Here is a 22,783-nt window from a genome sequence, read left to right on the forward strand (position 1 = left end):
AGGCTATCAGGATCTTCAATATAATTTGCTTCATATCCAAACTAAACCTTCCCTGTCACAACTTCGAGGCCACTTCCTTTTGTCCCATCACTTGTTACTTGTGAGACTGGCCCCCACCTCACTCCAACCTTCTTTTGGGTAGCTCTGAAGAGCAATAAGGTCCTCCCTGTTCCTCCTTTACTCCTGACTAAACACCCCCAGCTCCCTTTAGCTGCTCCTCATCAGACTTGTCCTTAGATGCTTCACCAGTTTCACTGCTTTTCCCTGGACAGGCTTCAGCATCTCAATGTTTGCTTTAAAATGAGGGCCCCAAACCCAAGCCCAGTACTTGAGACACGGCCTCCCTGCTGCCAAGTACAGAAGCACAATCACTGTCCTCATCTTGCTGGCCACATTACTGCTGATACAGGCCTGGATGCCCCTGCCCTTCAAGTCAGCTCATGTTCAGCCATCTGTGCCCCCTGTGACCCAGTGCTTTCAAGTCCCTTACGCTTATTTTCCAACACACCTCCTGTACTTTTTAGAGATTCCTTTTTCTACCTTGCCCCCCAAAACCCCCCCATCCCACTGCCTAATAACCATCACTTTCGGGGACCGGCTGCGAGCGCAGCTCCCGCCCGCCAGTGGCTGCCTGGGACGGGGAGGAAAGGCCTCACTCAGCGCAGCGCGGCCCGAGGCCGCAGCCCCGCACGCCCGGGGCAGCGCCGCCGAAGGCCGGGTGCAGAACCACCCCCGGCCCCACCGCCCCATTCCGTCCGACAGCGCCCGCCCGCCGGCGGCCCCGCCCCTGCGCCTTCCCGCGGGGTGACGCCGCCGCCCCGCGCCGCGGAGGCGGGACCGGGCACGGCGGGTGTTCGTAAGTTCCTTCCCCCGCGGCGGTGGGGCCGCGGCCCGGGCTGGGGGCGGGCGGCGCCGGGGCGCGGCTGTCCCGTTCCCTGCCCGCCTGCGGAGCCGGCTGGCGGCGCGGGGCCGGGAAGCCAGAGGCTACAGGAGGGGTGGCGGCTCCCGGCGGGGCGGCGGCCCCGGCGGGGCGGGCGCCCCTCCGGCCCTCACTCGGTGAGCCCGAGGGGTTCCTCGCCGGGTGCTGCCGCCGGAGCTCCGCGCCTGCGGGGCCCTTGGTTCGCCCCGGTACGGCACGGCTTGTCCCGCTGCTTGGCCTAGGGGCGCGGCGGGCTCGGCAGCGTCCCCCCGGGCCGCCGAGGTGTGTGCGGGGCCCGCCCGGCTCCCGCCGCCGGAGCCTGGGAGCGGCGGTGCGGGGCCCGCGGCGCTCGGCCGGGGGCGCCGTGCGAGCCCGGAGCCAGCGCGGCCAGCCGAGCTCCGGCCCGGGGGTGCCACAGCCCGGCCCAGGGATGCCACAGCTGAAACTGGGGTATCAGCCCCGCGGGTGCGGAAACTGCGAGAGGGCGTGACTGCCGTTGCCGGTGCTGATGTTGTAATAAAGACCTGCAGAAAGGCCGCGTGTGACCGGTTCCCTCAGGTCACGATGGTTGCTTGTACAGCTCACGCTTTTTTTCAGCGGTGGCCATAGAGCGTGAGCTCTGTGAGGGGTGGCAGTGGGTGCCTCCAGGTTCTGGGGCAGCGTTTGGCTCCCGTGCGGTCCCTGGCAGCGTGAGTCGGAGCTGTGCGCCCGGCTCTTGACTCCAGGCCTGAGCGATGTTTCATAACCGTGCTGCTGCTTCCATAAAAGTACAAATACGATGCGCAGCCCTCTCGGGCTCCTTACGGTTTGGAAGGGACTGACGGCCAAATGCGTTTTGTCCTATGGATGCAGTAAATGGGTGTAATGTTTGTGTGCAACTTTACTGAGGCCTGTCAGCTTATGAATCCATTGGAACTTTTAATAATGACATCAGGAACAAATCCCAGGTTCCAACTGATCAGATGTGTCTCGCATAGATAATACAAGGAGGGAAGCATTTTAAAGCCGCATAAAAGAGTTTTCAAAAGACTGTGCAAATGTCTGCAGCGTTGCAGATTTAAAACAATATGAAAGATTGGTTTGTTTCAGTTTGTTTTGCCCAAAAGTCATACTCTGTTAAAAGATTTACCTAGTTCTATACCTAAATTAAAATTGGTATGTCTTGTGCTCACTTCCTTTCTTCTCCAACATAACTGTTGTTGAAGCTTTTTAATGTATTAAAGTCTCAGCCAACAGCCTAGCTCTTAAATGCTGTATAGTTAAGCTAATTGTAGTCTTGAGTTTTCTCGTACTAATTTATTTGAACTTGTAATATGCCATTAAAAGTGGTCTTTCATGTTATCATTCCTTAATAAAAAGGAAAGAGGAGGATAACATAGGGTAAACACACAGTTCCCTTGGATCACAGTAGTTTATGTGCAGGTTTTTTCCTCACAGAACTATTCAGCAATCAAAATACCGAGCTGTTGCTCTTTTCTTTGTTTTTTCAATAACTTGATTGTAGCTAGTTATTTTAGTGATCGTTTAAGTTTATCTTTTTCAAAGTTACTTTTATGTAAAGCAAAATATATTAGGGATGACTGCATTTTTTTTCTGCTTCAGTAGCTAGAAGAATTGGATTTTTTCCATTTTAGAGTTTGTCAAAAGACAGAAAGGAAAAGGCAGAAATAAAGTGTATGACAAATCATATATTTAAAATATTTTTTATAATGATCTAATGTTCTTAGTATTCAATTCTAAAGATATTCTTGGGTAATGATAACTGGAAGATCAGAAGAAAACCAGTACTATGCAAATGTTTTTAGCTTTTGAGCAGGCTGTTAGAGATAGATTCGGGTAGCTGAAGTTGTAATTCAAGTGTTTTTCAAAGCATTTAATGAAGAAAATACTGGTTTCTTATGTTTCCTGCATCTTATTTGTGAGTGTGAATATCAGAACTAGCAATGACGGAGAGAGCATATATGAGATATTTCTGACTTTCTCACTGAAGCCTTAGAAATGTGTAGTGATTGTCACACATATGTTTTTGATGTACAGGTTCAAGGATTATGTTGTGCTAGGTGGGAGGAGTGTTCTTCATCAGTGACTTGGACTGTTTCAAGCATTTTTATGTGCACAGGTAAAACATTTATAGAAGTGGTTTAATGTTTTAAATGTCTGTATGAAACTGGTGATGGTTTTATGTATTTATTTGCACCTAAGGAGGTAGATGGTGTCAGGTCAAAGTGAAATAGCCAAGTGTTGAGTGTAGAACTTGGATTGGAAGCTGACTGGAAATATTGCTGCAGTTGCAATTAAAGAAACTTCAGAGTTTTAAAAGTGCATGGAAAAATCAGAAATATGTGAACTTTCATCAGTTATTTTAACAGTATTTATTCAGATATTTATTATTGTAATCTCTCGTCTAAAGTCATGTTAATGTAGGGTATACCTCAGAGGAGATGTTGTTGTATTGTGGGTAAACATGCTTTATTAGAATTCTTGTTTATTCACTGCTTCCTAAAATGTTTATCTCTTCTATTAAATACGATTTTCTGCCTTTGCTAAATGTATTTCCTGAGATATTGGAACTTTCTGTTTTGTTTTTTTTTTTTATTTCCTTGAAATAGGAATTAAGATGGATGAAATGTTTCATTGGTCGTAGCAGCAGCAGGACGAATAAGGTGGGTATATTGAAAGATTACAGTAATATCTTTGCAGAGTATTTTAGACCTTGATTCTGTGTCCATCTGAACACAAAACCAGTTTTTGCCTCTGTGTTTGAGTTGCTGTTTATTTGCCCATTTGAAATTCTTTAAGGCCATTGAGGGTGTACTCCATTGGGTTTGTACTCCAGTGAAACAGATTGTTTTCATAATTTCCATAAAAGATATTAGTGGTTCAGCAGCAGGAAAGTATCTTTTGATGCTCATCCTTATTTGCAGTCAAGACAAGACACGGGCCTTATTTGCTAAGACTTAATACTTCATGTTGGTGTTTTAATTCACTTACAGAGATCCAGAACATGTTTTACTTGAAGAGATTTTTTTAAAAACGAATTTAAGACATGACCACATATTTTTACAAGACTAACATTGGCAAATAAGAGAAACAGTACTGATTGAGTAATAATTGAACTCTTTCTCATGGAGTATATTTGCATGTTTTTGTCAAAGTTAAATGAATTACAGACTTCTTCACAATGTAACCACCATTAAATTATATGACAGAGATCTTTTTTTTTAATGTTTTTAAATTTCAAAAATAAAAAGTTGTAGGTTTTTTTTTAAATTTCATTATTTCTTGTGCTGATGTAATAAAGAGATTCTTACTGCCAGCTTAAAATGGCATTTTGAGAATGCTTCTGTCTTTGTATTGTATTTGCTGTATGACTGTTGGTCTTGTCACCTCATGAAACCACAGAACAACTGGGTCAAAACCATTCTATTCAAATATCATGAAGTGTGATATTTGCTAATTGTGTCTTTGACTTATCGTATTATAGTACTGTATTTTCTGGTATTGGTTTGTCCCTAATTGGCTGATTAAACCTAGTGTCAGTAGTATTCAAGCATTACTTTTTTAAAGGCCTAATTTCATGGGTATTTATAGTGTAATTGAATGTTGTAGGAAAGTTAGTTTGGTTTGTACAGCAATACATTGTAATCTGATAACTCTTCCACTTAATATCAAGAACATAATCAAAACACCATAGACCTCACTGTGGTAGAACTGTGCTGTGTATTGAACAAGGATGTGAAAGGGCATCAATTAAGGAAAGACTGTCTTTGTCACTTCAGTCTTACCATTTTAGGAAACAAGGTTTTCCTCACCTGAACTGTGAACTGTTCTTTTTCTCTTTGGTTCTTTTCTTGCATCTTTTTGAAGGCTATACAGTACTGAAAGCCTTGCTTGAAGGGCGGCTGGCTGGTGTCCTCATACCAGAAGAAGTTTAGTACTTTGCTGTTAGTTCACCTTGAATTGTTGCACAGATGGAAAGGAAAGAATGTAATCAACAGCTCACTCCATTTTTCAGAACTGTAATACATTGTGGCCACTTCATTTGTGGTTAAACTTTTATTTTGCAGAATGAGGGTTTTTTTTCATGGAATCATATAAAGAGTAAAATTATGGAGTATTGAATCATAAACATGCTTTTTTTTTTGAAGTGTGACTTTTACTTTTAGAGGGTACTATAGGATGTTAATTTCTGTGTATGCATCATGTTTCATTTGGTGGCTTAGCAGTTTGTTTTTTAGAAAGTCTAAATCCAGGATTGTTGGTTTAGAAAAAGTGTTGTGGTTAATGCCAAGAAGAGGTCATGTAGTGAGCTTCAGAGCTGGACTATCTCAGCCCTGCTGAGGAGCCTCAGTCACAGCAAGTCCCTGGGGAGACAGGAGTATTCTTGTGGCTCACTCGGGTATTTGCAAGTGCTAAAGAGATGGAAAAGCAGCTTGGAAAATTTGTTGGATGGGTAAAGGAGTTGTGGGGAAAGAAGCAACTTCTGGGAGACTTACTAGGATCTATCACTGAAATCGATTTGGGATATTAGCTTGGTTGTAAGTCACAGTTCCAGGGAATATTTTTGCTGTTCAAGTGTGAGTGGCAGAGCAGTCAGAGCTGTGTTCCAATACTCAGTCTTTTTCATTAATCCCTTTGCTACCAGTAGCTGAATGCTGAAATGTCTGTAGGAATTGTTTAATGGTTTTACGTGACCCCAAAGCAGAAGCCAAATCAAAAAACCCCTCAAAGCTGCAGTATTCAGCTGTGAAGGACAATTGCAAGGGACTGTGTCTCTTCCTCAAAGGATCTTTCTCTTGGGCCAGCACTGTGAAAATGGTATATGGTGACAAATTACAGCTTAGACTGATGTCATTGCTGTTACACCTGTGCTTCTTTGCCACTTCTCTTATATGTATGTTTGTGGTTATTTGGGATGAACTGTAGAAAATAGGGATTTTACAAAAAATTTACTGATTTTTATAGTTTTGAGCACACTTCAGTCTTCTGCTAAATGAAATAGAACTTAATTATGGTGGATTTTTTTGGCCATGACTGGTTGGCCTTCTAAGGGAGACTACAGTCTGGTGATTGTGAGGGTGTGTGATCTCAGATTTATATTAGGCTGTCCTTTCAAAGAGTGCTACATACACCAAGAAGTTCTGACAGTTTTTGCTCTTCCTCAGCTCAATCAGAACAGAACTGCTGGTGAAAAAATAAGGTAGATCCATGTTTTTAGGAAGCAGGGCGGTATAGCTGAACTACCCAATGTTGGTCTCTGCTAATCATATGCAGTGTCCTAAAGATAAAACTATATGACCCCTCAAAATACTGTTAGGGAATTAAAAAGGATCAGTCTATAGAAACCTGCATAATACTGTTGTGTATGTAAGTGTAGTACTCTGTGTGTGATGAATCAAGTTAGCAGCCTGCCAGTAAATGAATATGGATGTTCAGTGTGTTGTGTTGCTTTTGTCATCAACAGATTTTGAGGCTTTACCAAAGCAGGAAAACAAATCAGTATTGGATTTAGAAAAAAGGAACTGTTCTATATTATTACAGGACTCAAATGGAGACCACCCAAATGCCTTCAGCTGGTTTTTGTTATTTTCACAAATAGTTTGTTCTTTTAGCAGAGTGTTTAAGAACAGAGAGTCAGGTCAATTGCTCTATTATGTTTTTCCCTAAACAGCAATATTAAGCAAACTTTACAATATTGTTCATCATTGAGGAAAAAAAAAGTCTTATAGATTCTCTTGTTTTTTTTAGCTTCCAGAGAAAAATAGGGTAGGGATAGGCTGTTGTGATTTCAAATCTTCAAATTATAAATGTAATGCACTGTGTTTTAGGAAACTTTTTGTAGTTTTGGCTGGATTGTACCTTGTAAGGGCCAGTATAGTATCTATTAGATTTTATGGTATTTAGCAAGTTAATTCAGAGATGTTACATATTTTCCATAGTTATGGTAGAATAAGTAGGTTGCAGAATATTCTTGTCCTCCATAGTATGATTTATCTTTTCTATTACAGTCTTAGTAAAAAATACAGCAGACCTACCCTTTGAAAAATTGACTTGATTTTGTGCCAAAGCACACCTGATTCCTCATTGAAGACCTAAAAGCAAACAGTCCTGGGCAGTTACCTTTGCTTAGTATGTGTTTGTGTTCTCCTGTAAACCAGTGATTTTCTTTCAGGGAGGGTACCCTGATAGGCAAATGACAAAGATTTGCAGTCTGTAATTGGTGAGTTACAAAGAATAAATTATGCTGAAGGACAAAAATGCAAAGACTGCCTGGCCCCAAATGATGTCTTGGCATGTTAGTAATGCCACATACTCAAAGTAGGGGACTGTGTGTTAAAAATCTTGTTTCTTCTCTTTACTTCTGATACCTGTGTTCATACTTGCAATCAAACTAAACAAAGTGTGATGGAGTATAAAATGCAGTGGTAAAAATCAGTATCTTACTGTCATACATCATGCCATCACAGTGGATGTGGTGCTGGATGCCTCTAAAAGGGATGTAGAGAAGAAGGGAATCAGTGAAGAGTCTAAAAAAGGAATCTGTGGGAATGGAAATTTGCTTTTATAAAGGTAAATTGGAAAAAAAGAAGAGATTGTTTAGCCTTTGCAAGGCAGTGAATATGAAAAAGTATAACACAAGTACACAGAAAGATGAATTATTTGAGCAGTAATTCAAAAGCTGTTGATTTTTTGGTTCGTGCTCTAAGAATAAGGGGACATTCCGTGAAATTCGGGTGACAAAGTGAGAAAGGAAACTTGAGAAAGGATCTATTTCTTAATAAACTGGTAAGACTGAGCTCTGCAGTCTAGGGATAATTTTAATTTAGAAAAATTCTAATGAAATTGAATGAGTTAGAGTGCAAGAGTATTTACACAGGCTTAGATTACCTTTTCTCCTAAAAGAATATAATCCCTCATCTTTTCGTCACTTGCAAAATTATTTTTTCTATCATGATTTTTAATAAAGCTCATCTAAAAACCATGTGTTGGTGGTGTGAGTGAAGGAATTAAGTCTATCCCTAGTGTGTTTATGGGAGAAAGAGTTACAGCATCTCGCTGATTTGTTCTCTTTCCCTGTACTGTGTTATATCTGGGTGAGATACCCACTAGGTAATATGTCTAGTTCTCTTGGTAGGACGCACTGATTTACTTTGTTTCTCTTGTAGATGTGAATATTGGAAAAGAGGTTTTGGGAAGTAGCATCAGGGTCCTCATGAAATTGGAAAGAATTTATGTAGGCCAGTTGTTTTTGTGACTTGCTACTTGTGAGACACTGCTCTGTTCAGCTTTGATTTTTCTGTTGCCTGGGCTCATGCATGAAGTTGGTGTTCCTGCAGTAATTTAATTTGATTCAGTACACAAGTTTGTTCTGTACCTAGAGTGATGGAATATTTTGGGAGGATGAAATGAGCTAACGCTGGCCTTCTGTGTCAGCCTGCCAACTCCCAGCAAGTATGTAAAAAGTCATAAAAATAGCAGTGGGGGTATCTTAATTAAATGAGCATGCTTGTTGCTTTGCCAGTCTTTTCTCTTGGCATGGTTCAAGTCCTGGAAACTGTTTGCTTTCAGTCTCTATCAAACTCAAATGTAAAACTCTGTGATAAAAGCATCAGGAGCAGTGTTCAACAGGAAAAGACTGCAGAATCGGCTTTTTCTCATTCCCACTTAAATGCCCTTTTCTCTCTGTTTAGTGCAGGCTGCAGTTTTTACTTTTGGTGTGTTTAGCAGCAGATTGAGTTAAATTTGTTGTGTTTGGTTCTAGAGCAGCAAAGAGCAGATGTCACGGAGGTGCCGTGACAGGAATAAAAAAATTCAGAAGGCTTGTGAGAATTTGGGGGTGAGAGGGAAGTCTTCCTCCTATTTTTTCCATGCTAGAATCCATATTATAGCATTTGGAGCTGGCATGCAGTTCAAAACTTGCTGTGCTGCAAGGGTTGATGCACTGACGCAGACATTCTTTCCCACAGCTCAAATTATGGAAACAGAGTTTATTTATAAAATAAAACATGCCTGTGAAATTATAATTGATACCTTAATTACAGGGAACTTGCCTGAAGGATGGTAACTTAGCAATCCGTGGGACATTTTCCTGGCTTAGAATAGCCATGATTTATACTGAAACATTTTCTCTGTGTGAATCCTAGAAATGGAATTCCCCTGTCAAGGCAGAGAAACTTCAGTAACTGAGAGGTACTCTGCCAGGGATGATAAGTCTAAAGTAACAGTCAACTTTTAAACATTATTTAGAGTTGGAACATCTGAAAAGTAAACTTTGCTATTCTGGATTGTCACTACTTGAAAAATACATGTTTAAAAGCCACTGCTGCATGTTGCTATTCTTTACATAATCAGGTGGGTCCCAGATGTATGTGGGGTCCCGGAGAAATTTCTTGCTTTGGATTATTTCTTTTCACTTTTGTAGATTAACATAGCGCTCTGAAAGTCAGTGGTGGCTTCTTCTTTCTTTAAATCTTACCTTATTAAGGGCCATTTCTGAAAATACCTGGTGTAGCTTTTTAGTTAGCAGCCTGATTGCTTGTTTGTCTTTCTTTCTGACATCTTTGGTTTTCATTCATCATCTGCTTGCACTGCAAGAATATGTATTGCCACAGTAGAGTTTATAGAAACATAAATAAGATATAATTTACGTCGTATTTACATAATTTTGATTGCATGTTGCTGTATTTGAAAATTGTGCCAATTCTCTGTTGTTCTATGTGTAGAATGATGTACTTGATAATTTCTGGAGGAATTTTTTTTTCTGTGAGGAAAAAGTTTTATTTACACAGTGATCTAGAGGGGAGGACAGTAGTAAATGTACTTTTTGTTGAGATGGTACTCACTGATCTTGTATTACTGTTTTAGTAAACCACATTGACTCCTGCTTTGGGTCTTCTCTTCTGGTGCTGAAGCTGAAATCTTGTCTAGCTCTTATAATTTGCTAGGGAGATGGGATTTGAAATAAAAGGAATGTATGTTTAGTAAGAATATGAAGTCTTACTTTATTTCAAAAAGCAATTAGTATAGTGGTGTCACTTGACAGAAGCATCATATCTGTAAGGTATATAATGTACATGCTCTGTTCTCCTCTACAAAGTGCTGAGCAGAGTGTGCCGCTGTTCAGGTTTGAGAACAAACCTTCCCATGTCTTTTGCTGAAGAAAAATGTCAGTGCACTGCTAAAATAACGCAGGACTAACTTGCCTGTTGGCTGTAGCATGTTGAGTTTCTTGGTTAGACAGCTAATTTCAGTGACTTGAAAGTGGCAGGCCTGGGGATAATTGTGGTCAGAGCTGCTCCGAGAGGATTGAGTGAAGCCTGTTGGATTTCCTAAATGATAAGGAAGCGAGGTTTGATCAACAGCTGCTGGGAGGGTTTTTCAGACACTGAGTTAGTCTAGTCCAGTGCAGAATTTTTCACCTCTGACCAGTTTAGAACATGTACTGCCTAAGGTGAGCTGGTGAGACTAATAGGCTTGGTGTGTTTGATTAGCATCATTTATGTTTGCCCTGAAGTTAATTTCTTACAGCTATTTTTCACCTGGTTGTCAAATTTCTTTACGTCAGAAAGACTTTGTGACCACATAAAGAAAGTTAGAAAAATGGTTATGTTTTAGATTCTGTACTTAAAGGCTGTGTTCTAGAGGATTTAAGTAATTAAGTATTTGTAAGGTTTCTTTTACATGATAAGGTTTTGCTTTAAAAGAAGCATGAAACTGTAGAGTGTTTTGGCTGTTTTATTTCTCTTTTAATGAGTTCATGCAAGCGTCAAACCTACATTAATGTACTAGCATGGTTTGAAGATAGCTGGGTATAGCTGGGTAGCTCTCTGAGGAGAGCTGGTGTAGGGTATTATTAAAGTATAATTGATCTAATTCACTGCAAAAGTGTTGAAACATTTTTGAAGGTGTTTTTTGCATCTAAAAATCTTCAAATATTTGGTATAAAATATTGCTGTTTATTGGAAAGTGAAATTTCTGTTCAATTTTGAAAGAAAGCTTTGTTCATGTTCAAAATTAAAGTGAACCAAACTTGCTTTTCTTTTTTCAATTTTAAAATTATTCTACACTTACAGAAATGTAGATACCTTTGAAAGATTTAGCTGATCAGCTTTTGAGAAGCATAAAAATTAGATTAATAGTAACACTAACAAAATTGATGGAAACTCCTGAGTATACAACTGGTTTGCTCTGGTTAAGTCTCTTCCTGTTCCAGGAAGCTGTTCATTTTGGAAAAGCAAAAAAATAAAAAACTATAAAATCTTAGTTATACAGGTTGTGGAATAATGGGTTTTAGTTTGACCAGCATCAAAAATGCAAGTCAAGGAAAATGAATAATGTATTGATGGTAATATCTACAAATTTATAAAGCATCTTTCCCCTAGAAAACAAAATGTAAAAAAATAATTTGTAAAGTGGTCTGTACCTATAGACTATTGCAAGTATCCTATCAGGGGGACAGGACAGGCTGAGTATCCTGAGCCTTATTTAACCCTGAGGGATTTCAGTGGTGAGAGATGTAATTAACTTGGGCATGTGAACCTTTTTTTCTCAAAGTGGTATTATGTTTTAAAGTGTTCAATAATGAAAACTGTTTATTTAAATTCTCTTCATAATATTTCAAACATGAAACACTGGAAAGACCATTTCCAAAATATTTTTAATTATTGCAAAATTAATAGATAAACCTGGAGAATTCATGGATGTTAGTAGTGGTTGAGAGAGAAAAGCCGTGCTTGTCTGATGAAGGATATTTAGAGAATGGTTTCAGGTTTTCTTTACTGGCCTCTCTCTCTCCAAGACTTGTATGTCACTGGTGTAGTTATCTGATAATTCAGTTTTAAGTAATGATCTTTAGAAAGCTGCTCTGGATTAGGAAGGATAAAATGTTTAATGTGTATGCTTGCAGTGAGAAAGGCACTGGGTGGGAATATTATTTCGTGTTAGGTTGGCTGATTGTAGATGTCCCCAAAAGAGGAAGTTTTAAATTTCTATTCTATTCTATTTTAGTCATATTAAATAACTGTATTTAGAAGCACAGTAATTTTCAAAGCTAGTGTCTTTGGAATTCACTTTTCCATTACAAAGTGGTTTCACAGGCCCAAAATATGACATTTTTTACTTTAAGGATTTTAAAGTTGATTACATTTCTTTCTAGAAATAAGGTGAATGCCAGTAACCTCCCAATTAAAGAGCATTACTTGAAGTGGTACACGTTGTGGAATATCCTGAGTTGGAATGGGCTTACAAGGATCACTGGGTTCAACTCCTACAAGTTTTCAGATACAGATTCTACCAAGGTTTCACAAAGAGCAGATGTGGCCAGGTGGAAAATATTGATTTGAAAAGGAATCCTGTGCAGTGCCCAGTGTTGTGAGCCACAGTGCTGCTTCAGGGTGCAGCAGATGAGTCAGTTGCAAATTCCTCATGAGAGGAATGCTCAGATTCTGACGTGCTGCCTACACTGAGGAGGTGCAGGGAAGCCTTCCCGTGGCTGTTGCCACCAACGCCTTTGCACAGTAATAGCCCTTGTAGGCAGCTCCTGCCTTCTGACAGACTGCAGTCAGCTCACCTGGCTGAAAATAGGCTGTGGTTTTAAACACATTGAACTGAAAAAAACCACACAGTATCACTGGGAGTATTTTTGCTTCACATGTACAAGTCCTTTGAAAAAAGAATATCTTGCAACAATATTGAAATGTTTTTTTCTGACTGATGAACAATCAGAACACAGTGTTATCTGCTGTGGATAGATTCATGTTGCATTTATAGCTATTGAAAAACTAGTGGCTCATCCACTACTGCAGTTTTTTTGGCTAACATCTTGTATGAATATTGTACTGCTAAATCTTTAATCTGCTGTGGAGACAGACAAATTTAGGAGCAGTGACTTTAATCTTTGAAGAACGTGTATTGACTGGGAAAGCTAGTTCAGTTTATTTTTGCAAATCACCAACCCTTAGAAGTGGGATTAAGTTTAGTGCAGGAGAAGATGGAACTTTCTCTTTGTCTCCAGTGAGGTCACAGTGCTTGTCTCTTTTCAGCTTCCATCTCAGTAAAATAATAGAAAATATAATTGTTTCATGTTTCAGTTTTATCTCCTGAAGAATGGGAGTTATGGTTACTTGTGCAGGCCATAATGTCAGCAATTACTTCCTGTCCTTGTTGCTTCTTCACTGCACTGTCTCTGCCCTATTTGCATACCCGTAGTTGAAATTCTCATGCGCTGCTTTTGTATTTTCTTATTTTTTTGCCCCTTGATTTTATTTATTTAGAGATTCCACTGAGCAGGTAGCTGAGTAGACTTCAGCCGTGCAGGAATTGGTTGTGCGTGTGGCTTTAGTGATGGCAAAATCCCACTCACCTTAGATGTGAAGGCAGGGAAAAGGAAAAAAAACATAATCCAACAGAAGAGATGAGAAAAGAAAGGCTTTGGTAGTAAAGGAGGGTAGAGGGGAGCACCTGAGTCACAAGGTTGGAAGAAAAGCTGAAGTGATACACTAGTTTTGGCACTGCAATGTGTCATGATACTGTTCTGATTTGTAATTTTAAAGTGTGTGGCTTAAATAAGTGTAATTCACAGATTTTTTTTTTATTGTGAAAGTATCTTTTAATCTCATTTTTCAGTAGAACAGATACACTAGGACTCATTTTAGGGGAGCATATTTTTGTTTAATGAGGATATGTTTATGGTAATTTTAATCAATAAATTAATAAAACCAGTAGTGCTTGGTTGCTTTATTGCTCACCTCTTATCTGACTGGGGTTATGTACAGCATTAGGTCTTGGTAGATTTGAAGGAATGCTATGTTCCTTATTGAGTAGCTTAGGAAAAAATCTCTCACTAAAATGGATCCCAACTCAGTGTGAAGAACAGGCGTGTGATCACTGTTCACTTTCTGATATCACACTTGAAGGCTTTCTAACTAGACTGAACTACAATCAGGTCACTCAAATTCCCCCATGTCCCTAGATAATAGAAATTGTTTCACAGCAAATACATGGAGTACTTGGAGCCCATTCTGCTGAGTTATGGGGTTTATTTCAGAATTTGGGAGATGAATTTTTATGGAACAGGTAAGTGAGAGAGTTACATTATTGCTTGAATAATGCCCTACATATTTTGGGCAGAGATTTTCTTGACTAAATAAGAACAAGATATTTGACCATCTTCTAGAGGGAACACTGTTTGGTCAGCATAAATTTAAAAGAAAATTCCAGAAGAGACAACTGACCATTCTTGTGTGTTGTTTGCAATGTTTTCATGTTTCTTCTGGGCTTTAATTATACTGCATATACATGGCAAGAAGAAAGACCAGGGGTTTTGTTCTTTTCATGGAGGTGTAGCTTTATCACATCATTGGGAATTTATAGCCTAGTAATATATAGTGTTTTTTCCATTCCTGCATTTTGCAATTGGTTTGTGCAGCCTTATAGTCTGGCAGCTGAGCGCTCACTTTTTCATGATTTTTTTTGGCAGGAAAGGGTTACTGTTCACATTTCCTGTGTAATTCCTTCTGATCTTGCTGGGCTGTAATTACTTTCTTGATGTTAAACATTCCCAGGCTCCTATAACCTTCTAGCCTGCTTGCACTGGCCAAGTTTGTCCCAGGTGATCATGTGGGTGAACCTCCTGTTTTTGAGGATAAAAATCTCTCCTTCCTGTGTAAGATAGGCTGCATACTCATTCCTTTGCTGTGCAATCCCAAGAGAAATCTTTTAAAAAATAATAATAAGGTAGCACATCACTCTTTTAGAATCAGACTTAGCAGCCAAAATACATCACAAATCAAGTGTGTGGGTTAAGAATTTGCTGAATCTTGGTTGAATGACTCCGAGTTCACATTGAAGATTATTTTTTCTTAATACATTTGGAAAATAGGTTATGATATAAAAAAGACAGATTTTGACTGTAGCTTCTTACTTTTGACCGTATAATTGGCAAATCTTTTTAAGCTTGTTTGAATGTAGAACTACTTAGCTGAGCCTTCAGGAATCTTTTCTTTTGAATTCTTTGCAGTAGCAGCATACTAAAAAAAAAGAAAAGAAAAAAACCCAGAATCTTACTCAGTTCTGTCTTTCTTACATAGTTCAGTTAGCCTGTGTTTCTTCTGATTTTCAATTTTAGTATATAAACAGTAAACCCAAGGTATTATTTTGTTTTTAAATAGAAGTGACTGTATACTACTGAAAAATGTTGACTTCAGAGGTGTGGGAACTGAAGTGTTCTGTTCTGCAAAGGCACCAAAAGGTTTTCTGTGCTGCTCTTCAGCTTTAATGTGGAGGAGACACCTGTAAGAATGTGAGTGAAGTTTGTTTTCCATGACCTTTATGCTGTTTTCTCACAGTGCCAAGAAAGATGAAAGGTTGTGATGGCAGGGTTTTTTTAGGGTGTGAGGAGTTGTAATGTGCTGATACATTGACACTAGTGAATGTTGGGTTGGGTTTTTTTTGTTGTTTTTTTTTTACTAACAATGTCAGAGAAAGTAGTTGGAGGTTCTATGCTCTATTGGTTCAAGAAGTGGCCTGAATTTTGATACTTCAGTTAAGAGCAATCTCATTATCTTATTATTCTGTTACAGGTAACTTTTCTGTCATAATCGTAGTCTTGCTAACTTAATTGGCTGCTTTGTGAAATTCTCAGGCTGCAGGTAATTCTGTTTAGCTGTATTATTGTACTTGCAGCACAGATACTCATAAGTGTTCCCAGTAACTGACTGACTGAAGTCTTGTGAATGTGTAACTGTGAGCTCAGTGGGATTATATGATCATACCTGGAAGAAAATGCTTTGTAGGTAATAAATTGTATCAGTTTGAGCCCTTTTCCTAATTTAATTCTCATGCAGTCCAATGACTGTCCTTTACTATATAAATAGAAATTAAAACAGTTGGCATGTGTGTTGGTGACTGTGCAGCAATGCTAGTGAATTATAAGAAGAATATATTTTAATGAAAATGTCTTTAATCTTTTCAGGAAGTCTTAAATTTGACGCCTTAGTTGCAATCGGAATGCAGTCAGTATGCTTCCCAATTCTTAATTGCACAGTCCATCATGTAACTGGGAACATGGCTGTCAGATCTGTCTGTTTTTGTTGTTGAACCCAATGTTCTTATGGGGTATTATTCAACACAGAGAAATCCAGTCCTGGCATAAAGTATTTGTACAGTAATTATGTGAAAAAAGCCATGAAGCACTAGGTGAGTATAACTGGTCATAAAAGGAAACTGCTTGTAATTTCCAGTTATAAAGTCATTTAATTGTGGCCTGCTTGTCATCTTCAGATACTTGAGATTTGTTAGAACACTTTGTATGAAGTGGGTTTACCTTTGCATATCCTCTTAAGTATGTGTTCAACATATTGCAAGCATGATAAGCTGCTGTGCAGCAGGGTAATACTTTGCTTAAAGCTTTTTTTTTTCCAAAACAGCTCGCTTTTGACTATAAATTATGAAAACACTGATGAATTTAGAGTTAGTTGAGAGGCAAACCCTCCTGAGGCCTGTTTTCCATCTCACAGGATGTATAGTTCATCTTGCCGTTCACTTTACCTGTTTAATTTGGCTTCTGCTTAGAAGGCAGAGAAGAATTACTTGCTATTTTGTAATTAAAGGTAACCTGTTTTGAATTTGTTTTGTAGAATAGTTAGAATGTAACCAACCAGACTCTATTATGAATTTCACCTTTGTGGTGGAAAGTACCCTGAGTGGTAATGAATTTTCTGCCTTGAAAAATTTGTGGTTTTAGAGTCTATGTGAATTGCCTCTTGCTTTTTGTATTGCAGTCATGTTACAGGATATAAGCCGGTTCTGTTTATCCTCTGTTTGTGTGTCCATGTTGATCTAGTGATTTAATATAAAACTCTTGTGGACTTCCATGTCTGTAATGTACTAGAGGCAGGGTGATGCATATAGCTGTGTTGCAGGGAAGAATTGGACCTAACCTTAAGTGTATTTAGAGCAGAGAAAGAAACTCTGGTTTTAACAAACTGCTGTAGAAATAAGGAATGATTTGAATTAGGGGAGCTTTTAAGCTTTCAGACAATGTAGTCAAATGTATTTTTATATTCAGAGTTGTTCTCTCTTAGGGAGGACATGTAAATTACTGTTGTGACAAAATGCATAAATGTGTCTAGGATTTGATCGTAATTAATTCATTTTACTTACCTAAGGATAGATTAAGTGCCTCAGTTTGGAACTGGCTATAAAAAGTAGCATGTAAACAAATTTAACACACATCCGGTGTAACAGCACGTTTGGTAGAACTGAAGGTGCTTTGTTTTCAAATGCAGTGATTTCTCACTTTCAGTGTTCACAAGCTGTTTAGTCACAGAGCTCCTCTTGACTGGATTTTTAAGGGCACATTTATCTCCATGGCTTTCTTGACTTGAACTCTATATGATAGTCTTAAGGACTGCTAAAATGTCGATGAATTATGTTGTTTGCCATTGGTGCATAGAAAGAATCACAGAATATCCTGAGTTGGGAGACTCCCACAAGGATCGTCAAAGTCCGGCTCCCGGGCCTTCACAGGGCAGCCCCAAGAGTCACACCCTGTGCCTGAGAGCATTGTCCCAACACTTCTTGACCTCTGTCAGACTCAGTGCTGTGAATATTTCCCTGGGGAGCCTGTTCCAGTGCCCAACCACCATCTGGGTGAGGAACCTTAACTAATATTTAGCCTAAACCTTCCATGGCACAGCTTCAGGCCATTCCCTGAGGTCCTGTCACTGGCCACCAGAGAGAGAGATCAATGCCTGTCCCTCCTCTTACCTTCGTGAGGAAACTGTAGACTGCAATGAGGTCTCCCTTCAGTCTCCTCCAGACCAAGTGACCTCAGCCGCTCCTGGCACGGCTTCCCCTCAAAGCCCCGCACCATTTTGGTGGCTCTCTTCTTTACACTTTCTAACAACTTTGTCTTTCTTATATTGGGGTGCCCAGAACTGCACAGAGGCCTCAAGGACAGGCTGTGCCCGTGCAGAGCAGAGCGGGACAATCCCCTCCCTTGCCTGGCTGGCCATACTGTGCCTGATGCACCTCTGGGAGGCCCTGCAGAGAGATCTTGAGAGATTAGAGGTCTGGGCAACCACCAGCCACATGAAGTTCAACAGGCAAAGTGCTGGATTCTGTTCCTGGGATGGGGCAACCCTGATGTAGAGACTGGGCAGTGAGAGGCTGGAGAGCTGTGCCACAGAAAGGGACCTGGGGGTCCTGGTCCATGGCAAATTGAACCTGAGCCAGCAGTGCCCTGGCAGCCAGGAGGGCCAACCCTGTCCTGGGGGGCATCAGCCACAGCATGGCCGGCAGGGCAAGGGAGGGCATTGTCCTTCTCTGCTCTGGGGCAGCCTCACCTCGAGTGCTGGGAGCAGTTCTGGGTGCCACAGTATAGGAAAGATACAAAACTGTTAGAAAGCATAAAAAGGAGAGCCACAAAGATGGTGCAGGGCCTTGAGGGGAAGCCGTGTGAGGAGCAGCTAAGATCACTTGGTCTGTTCAGCCTGGGCGAGACGAGACTGAGGGGAGACCTCACTGCAGTCTGGTGAGGGCAAGAGGAGGGACAGGCACTGATCTCTTCTCTGGTGACCAGTGACAGGACACGAGGAAATGGTCTGAAGTTGTGTCAGGGGAGGTTTAGGTTGGATATCCAGAAAAGGTTCTTCACCCAAGGGTGGTTGGTCCCTGGGACGGGCTCCCCAGGGCAGTGGTCACAGCACCAAGCCCAATGGAATTCAAGAAGTGTTTGTGCAATGCTCTCAGGCACATGGTGTGACTCCTGGGGATGGTGCTGTGCAGGGTCAGGAGTTGGACTCCATGCTCATTGTGGGTCCCTTCCAACGCAGGGGCTTATTCTGTGATTCTGTTTTTTTAAGTATTTTTAATTTTATGGTTCTAGATTAACAGTCAGGAAAACAGAGAACCTTACAAGGCATTTAGCAATTTGAAAGATGTTAGGAAACAATACACTGTATCCTTATTATACACTTGTTTCTCCTGTGGAGAAAGAGTTCTGTTCTTGTCCTCTGCTCTCATGCTTGAAGTAATTTTCATGTTTTGTCATCTGGTAAATGTATGTATATTGTCTAAATTTTTTACTTATTGGAGGCGTCTTCTAAAATTCCCATCCAAAACTTCACATTTCAGAAACTTAAGCTCAATTCTTACATCTGTATAAAATGAATTTGGCTTCCAGTCTGTGAATTTTTGTGGTACTTGAATACTGTAGGTGCTACAGCTATTGCAGTCAACAGTTTTAAAATACTTGCAAATTAAATATGTATATAGTCAGCAATCCTGAAAAAATATGTACTTATTTATCTCTGAAGGTAACTGTCATCAATGGAAATACTTACTTGTTTAGATTCATCACAGGACTGTGGCTTTGAAGGGAGCTCTTTGTCACTGCAATTTTGTGTTTCATTTTTAAGGTTAATTCAGTTCTGACTTGTGGCATGATCATTGACATTTACATGGTATGGGCCATGAGGCCTGCATGCAGCAAGTGAATTCACACAGATCAGAAATGGCTTAGAAGAAAAGTGCAAAATGTCTTTGGCACTTATCACCATTATTTTTAATCTCCCCTCCTCCCTTCCCATGCCCTAAAAAGAAGTAGTTGAGCTGGATGAATCAATGTTTGATACAGAGGACGATGCAGATTGTTGGCATGCACCCAGCGCACATCTCAAAACTACAAAGTTTACAACAAAGATCTTACATTATTTCACCACTAGTGAAAGGTGAATGACTTTGAAGAGCAGAAGTGAATGTGGTAGAAATAATATGCAGGGTTCTCTGCCTCGCTGCAAGCGAAGCATTGATTTTTGTTTTTACAGAAATACATTTGGTAATGTTCTTTCCATATTAAAACCCTTTTCTAAATCTTAAAAGATACCATGTTCTGTGTCCTGGCTTGTATATTTTGCTATTTAGTGCAAGTTTTTGAGATAAAGCAAAATGATAGATTAAAAAACCAAATCACAGCTGTGTAAAGAAAACTATAGCTGACTGAAATAATTTGTATGTTAAAACATGTTTAATGAGTGTTCACTAGAGAACCTCTAAAAATGAAATGTCACAGCAAAACCTTACAGACTTTCTGTGGTTCTGTTGCCTGCTTGAACAGTTCTCACCATGCAGAAGACAAGTAGAGTAGTACTGTGTCAGTGTTTTTTATCTGAAAAAATATATTGGAGACTTTTTAATGTAATTCAGATCCTAGAAAGATGAGCAGTTTCTTAAAAGTCATTCTGTATTCAGTAAAGAAAAATTATGAGAATTCAGCCTATTGCGGGTATTGGGAGCTTATACTGATAAATCACTTGGCTGCTAATCAATTTTTGAAGCTTTGAAAATAATTCTTTACATCTATCTGACAATTTTCAAACAAATAAAAGCCACTCTGTTGTCTTCTGTACAGGTTTTTCTTTCTGAGGCATGTAGAATAAATAGAGCAGGTGTGTTAGGAGCTGTGATCTAATTTTGCAGGTTGGCAGCCAAGAACAAGTTCTGCATGCACATACCTCCAGCTTTAATCCTTAAAAGAAGAGCAGACCTAAAAAAAACAAGGAGTATTTGAGCATAAAAATGTGACTTGCATGACACCTACTTGTTCATTTAGTTACTCCAGAACAATTCTTCTCTTAGGAAACATGATTTGTTTGGTTGAAACAAGGTAAGGAAGGGAGTGAAGCAATACAGTTTTAAAGAATGGGGAGCTGATGATGGCAAGCACTGTATGGGTTGGAGACAGGAGATTAAGGAGGTAAAGTTATTAATAAAAATCTGTGGGCAGTAGAGCACAATGGAGTTCTTTAAATATAGAGGATGTTCTTGGAGGGTACTGAAGCTTAGTAGTGATAGAAGTCCAATACTGGGCAAGGATGATAAATTCTGCTGTGCAGAGAAAGGCATAAATATTCAATAAATATTTTGTTCTGTATTCAGAAAGAGGCTGGATGATGCCTTTACATCTCACCACCTCCATCATTAGTGATGGGAAGAATGTATTATCACTGTACCAGCAACTATTAATGTTGAATGTTTTTAAATCTGCTGCACTGACACCTACAGATACTAAAAAAGAAAAAAAGCTTAGAAGCTGTATGAATTATTCATTTTGAGTTTTAACAAATCATGGAACAGTGGAGAAATTTTAGAAGGCTGGAGGTGAAGGGGAACTAATGTGCCCAAATTTAGAAAGTATAATAAGTGCACCTTGAAAAGGCCGATAGTAGTATGCTGTCAGTGAAGATTTAAAGGAGAATTGCATAATTAATGCTGATGAAAATGGGCAAGTCAGACCTACATTGTACTGCTGTGTGGAGTTACTCTTTCTGTAAACTGATATTAGACTGACTGGCCTGTAGTTCCTCAGATCCTCTCTCTTGCCTTTCTTGAAGATGGCTATGTGCCTTTTAACAGTCTTTGGGAATCTCCCTTGATGCCTTCATTACTTTTGAAAGATGATAGAGTGCATCCTTGTGGTGACACTGATCAGCTCTCTCAGCACTACTGAATCCATCCTTCTGATCCTGTGAATTTGTATGACTGCCCCCTTATCTGCTCTTGGTAATGTTATATCAGTGCCTCAGCCTGTTCCATGGCTTCATTCACCTTCTCTGCTAAGCATTAGGCCCACTTTTTCCTTAGCCTTTCTTTTGTGACCTTTGCCTTTTTTTCACTCTCTATGTGCATGCTTGAGTAGTGTCTTAAATAATTAGTACTCTGCTGTAATCTGCAGACACTGAGCATGACTAGCAAAGTTTGGATTTGGACATAAAGTAGGAATTAGTGCTGCTATTCAAAAAAATCTATGTTTGGTTATTTAATTGCCCTAAGTGAGCAGAACTTCAGTGTTAGAATTTGAAGGTTTGACATGACTCAAGCAGTGTAGGTGTCCCACAGCATGGCTTTTATGGTAAATTAATGAAAAGGTACTGTGTGTTAAACCAAAAAAACATAGCTGCTTTAAAAGCTTGGTCATGCTTAATTGTTTTCCTCTTGAAGTACTAATTCAGTTTGGTCTTGCTTAGTTTGAGATTTAACTGAATGCATTTGGAATACAAATATCCGTAGGAACAGAAGACAAAGCTGGAGGCCCATAGAGAAAGAAGAATGTTCCCAGGGTTAGCACAGACTGCACGCCACAGCTGGTTGCTGGACAGCATCCAGGAATAATTTTGACATGTTTATTTCACATTTTTTCTCCGTGAACATGTTTTAAGGACACTTCATTAAAAATGTCTGATAGTCTTTGAAGCTCTGTGCCTTTAACGTTTTTCAGACAACAAACAGGGTGGTGGATACAAAAACGAGAATTATTTTGGCAAGGACTATTTGCACAATGAGAACAGCACAAGCTAAGTGAGTGAAGGCAGTAAACTAGGACAGTTGGATTTAGATTTATTCTTTTTTGTATTTTTAACAGTATGAAAGTTTTTTTAGTAAGTATGGTTCATCAGTAGCACAGTGCTGATAGAGAATAATAGATTGCAAGAAAGAGAATCATTTAAATAAATTACAGAATATGTTGTCCTGTATATTTTCTAGGAATGGTGTACCAGTTTTGAACAACAGCTGATATTTTGTGTGCTCCTTGATGCTAGTCAATAAAGCATGTTACCAAAACTAGCTACATCTGGAATATTTGTGTCTATTTAAATTCTACTATTTGTATTAAAAAATGTATGTATACCAGATTGACTAGAAAATACAGTCTATTATGTTCTGATTGTTCTTAAAGTACATGACACATTAGTTACTTCAGCTCAGCAGTTGCTTTGTCAGTTGGGTCAGAGTGCTGGGAGCTCCCAGTCAGGGAACTGGGACATTCCATGCAGGAGAATCCATCAAAGTGGTGACAGTCCTTTC

General features: G+C 39.6%; 1 protein-coding gene across 6 annotated transcripts in view; it reads left to right on the forward strand.

Moving 5' to 3' along the window:
* The first annotated feature begins 719 nt into the window (after nucleotides 1-719).
* ZNF438 (zinc finger protein 438) overlaps nucleotides 720-22,783 on the forward strand; it is a 51,474-nt gene continuing 29,410 nt past the window's right edge. For 3 of the 6 annotated variants that reach the window (XM_030970275.1, XM_030970288.1, XM_030970313.1), the window contains exons 1-3: nucleotides 720-856; nucleotides 2,957-3,038; nucleotides 3,529-3,582. The gene's annotated coding sequence lies outside the window, so the exon portion shown is untranslated. Of the gene's footprint in view, nucleotides 857-1,031; nucleotides 1,057-2,956; nucleotides 3,039-3,528; nucleotides 3,583-15,087; nucleotides 15,219-16,083; nucleotides 16,115-22,783 lie in introns of those variants that run through there. The other 3 variants (XM_030970293.1, XM_030970283.1, XM_030970299.1) reach the window with 3 other exon arrangements.

Source organism: Camarhynchus parvulus, chromosome 2 (assembly GCF_901933205.1).
Source record: "Camarhynchus parvulus chromosome 2, STF_HiC, whole genome shotgun sequence".
Classification (NCBI taxonomy): domain Eukaryota; kingdom Metazoa; phylum Chordata; class Aves; order Passeriformes; family Thraupidae; genus Camarhynchus; species Camarhynchus parvulus.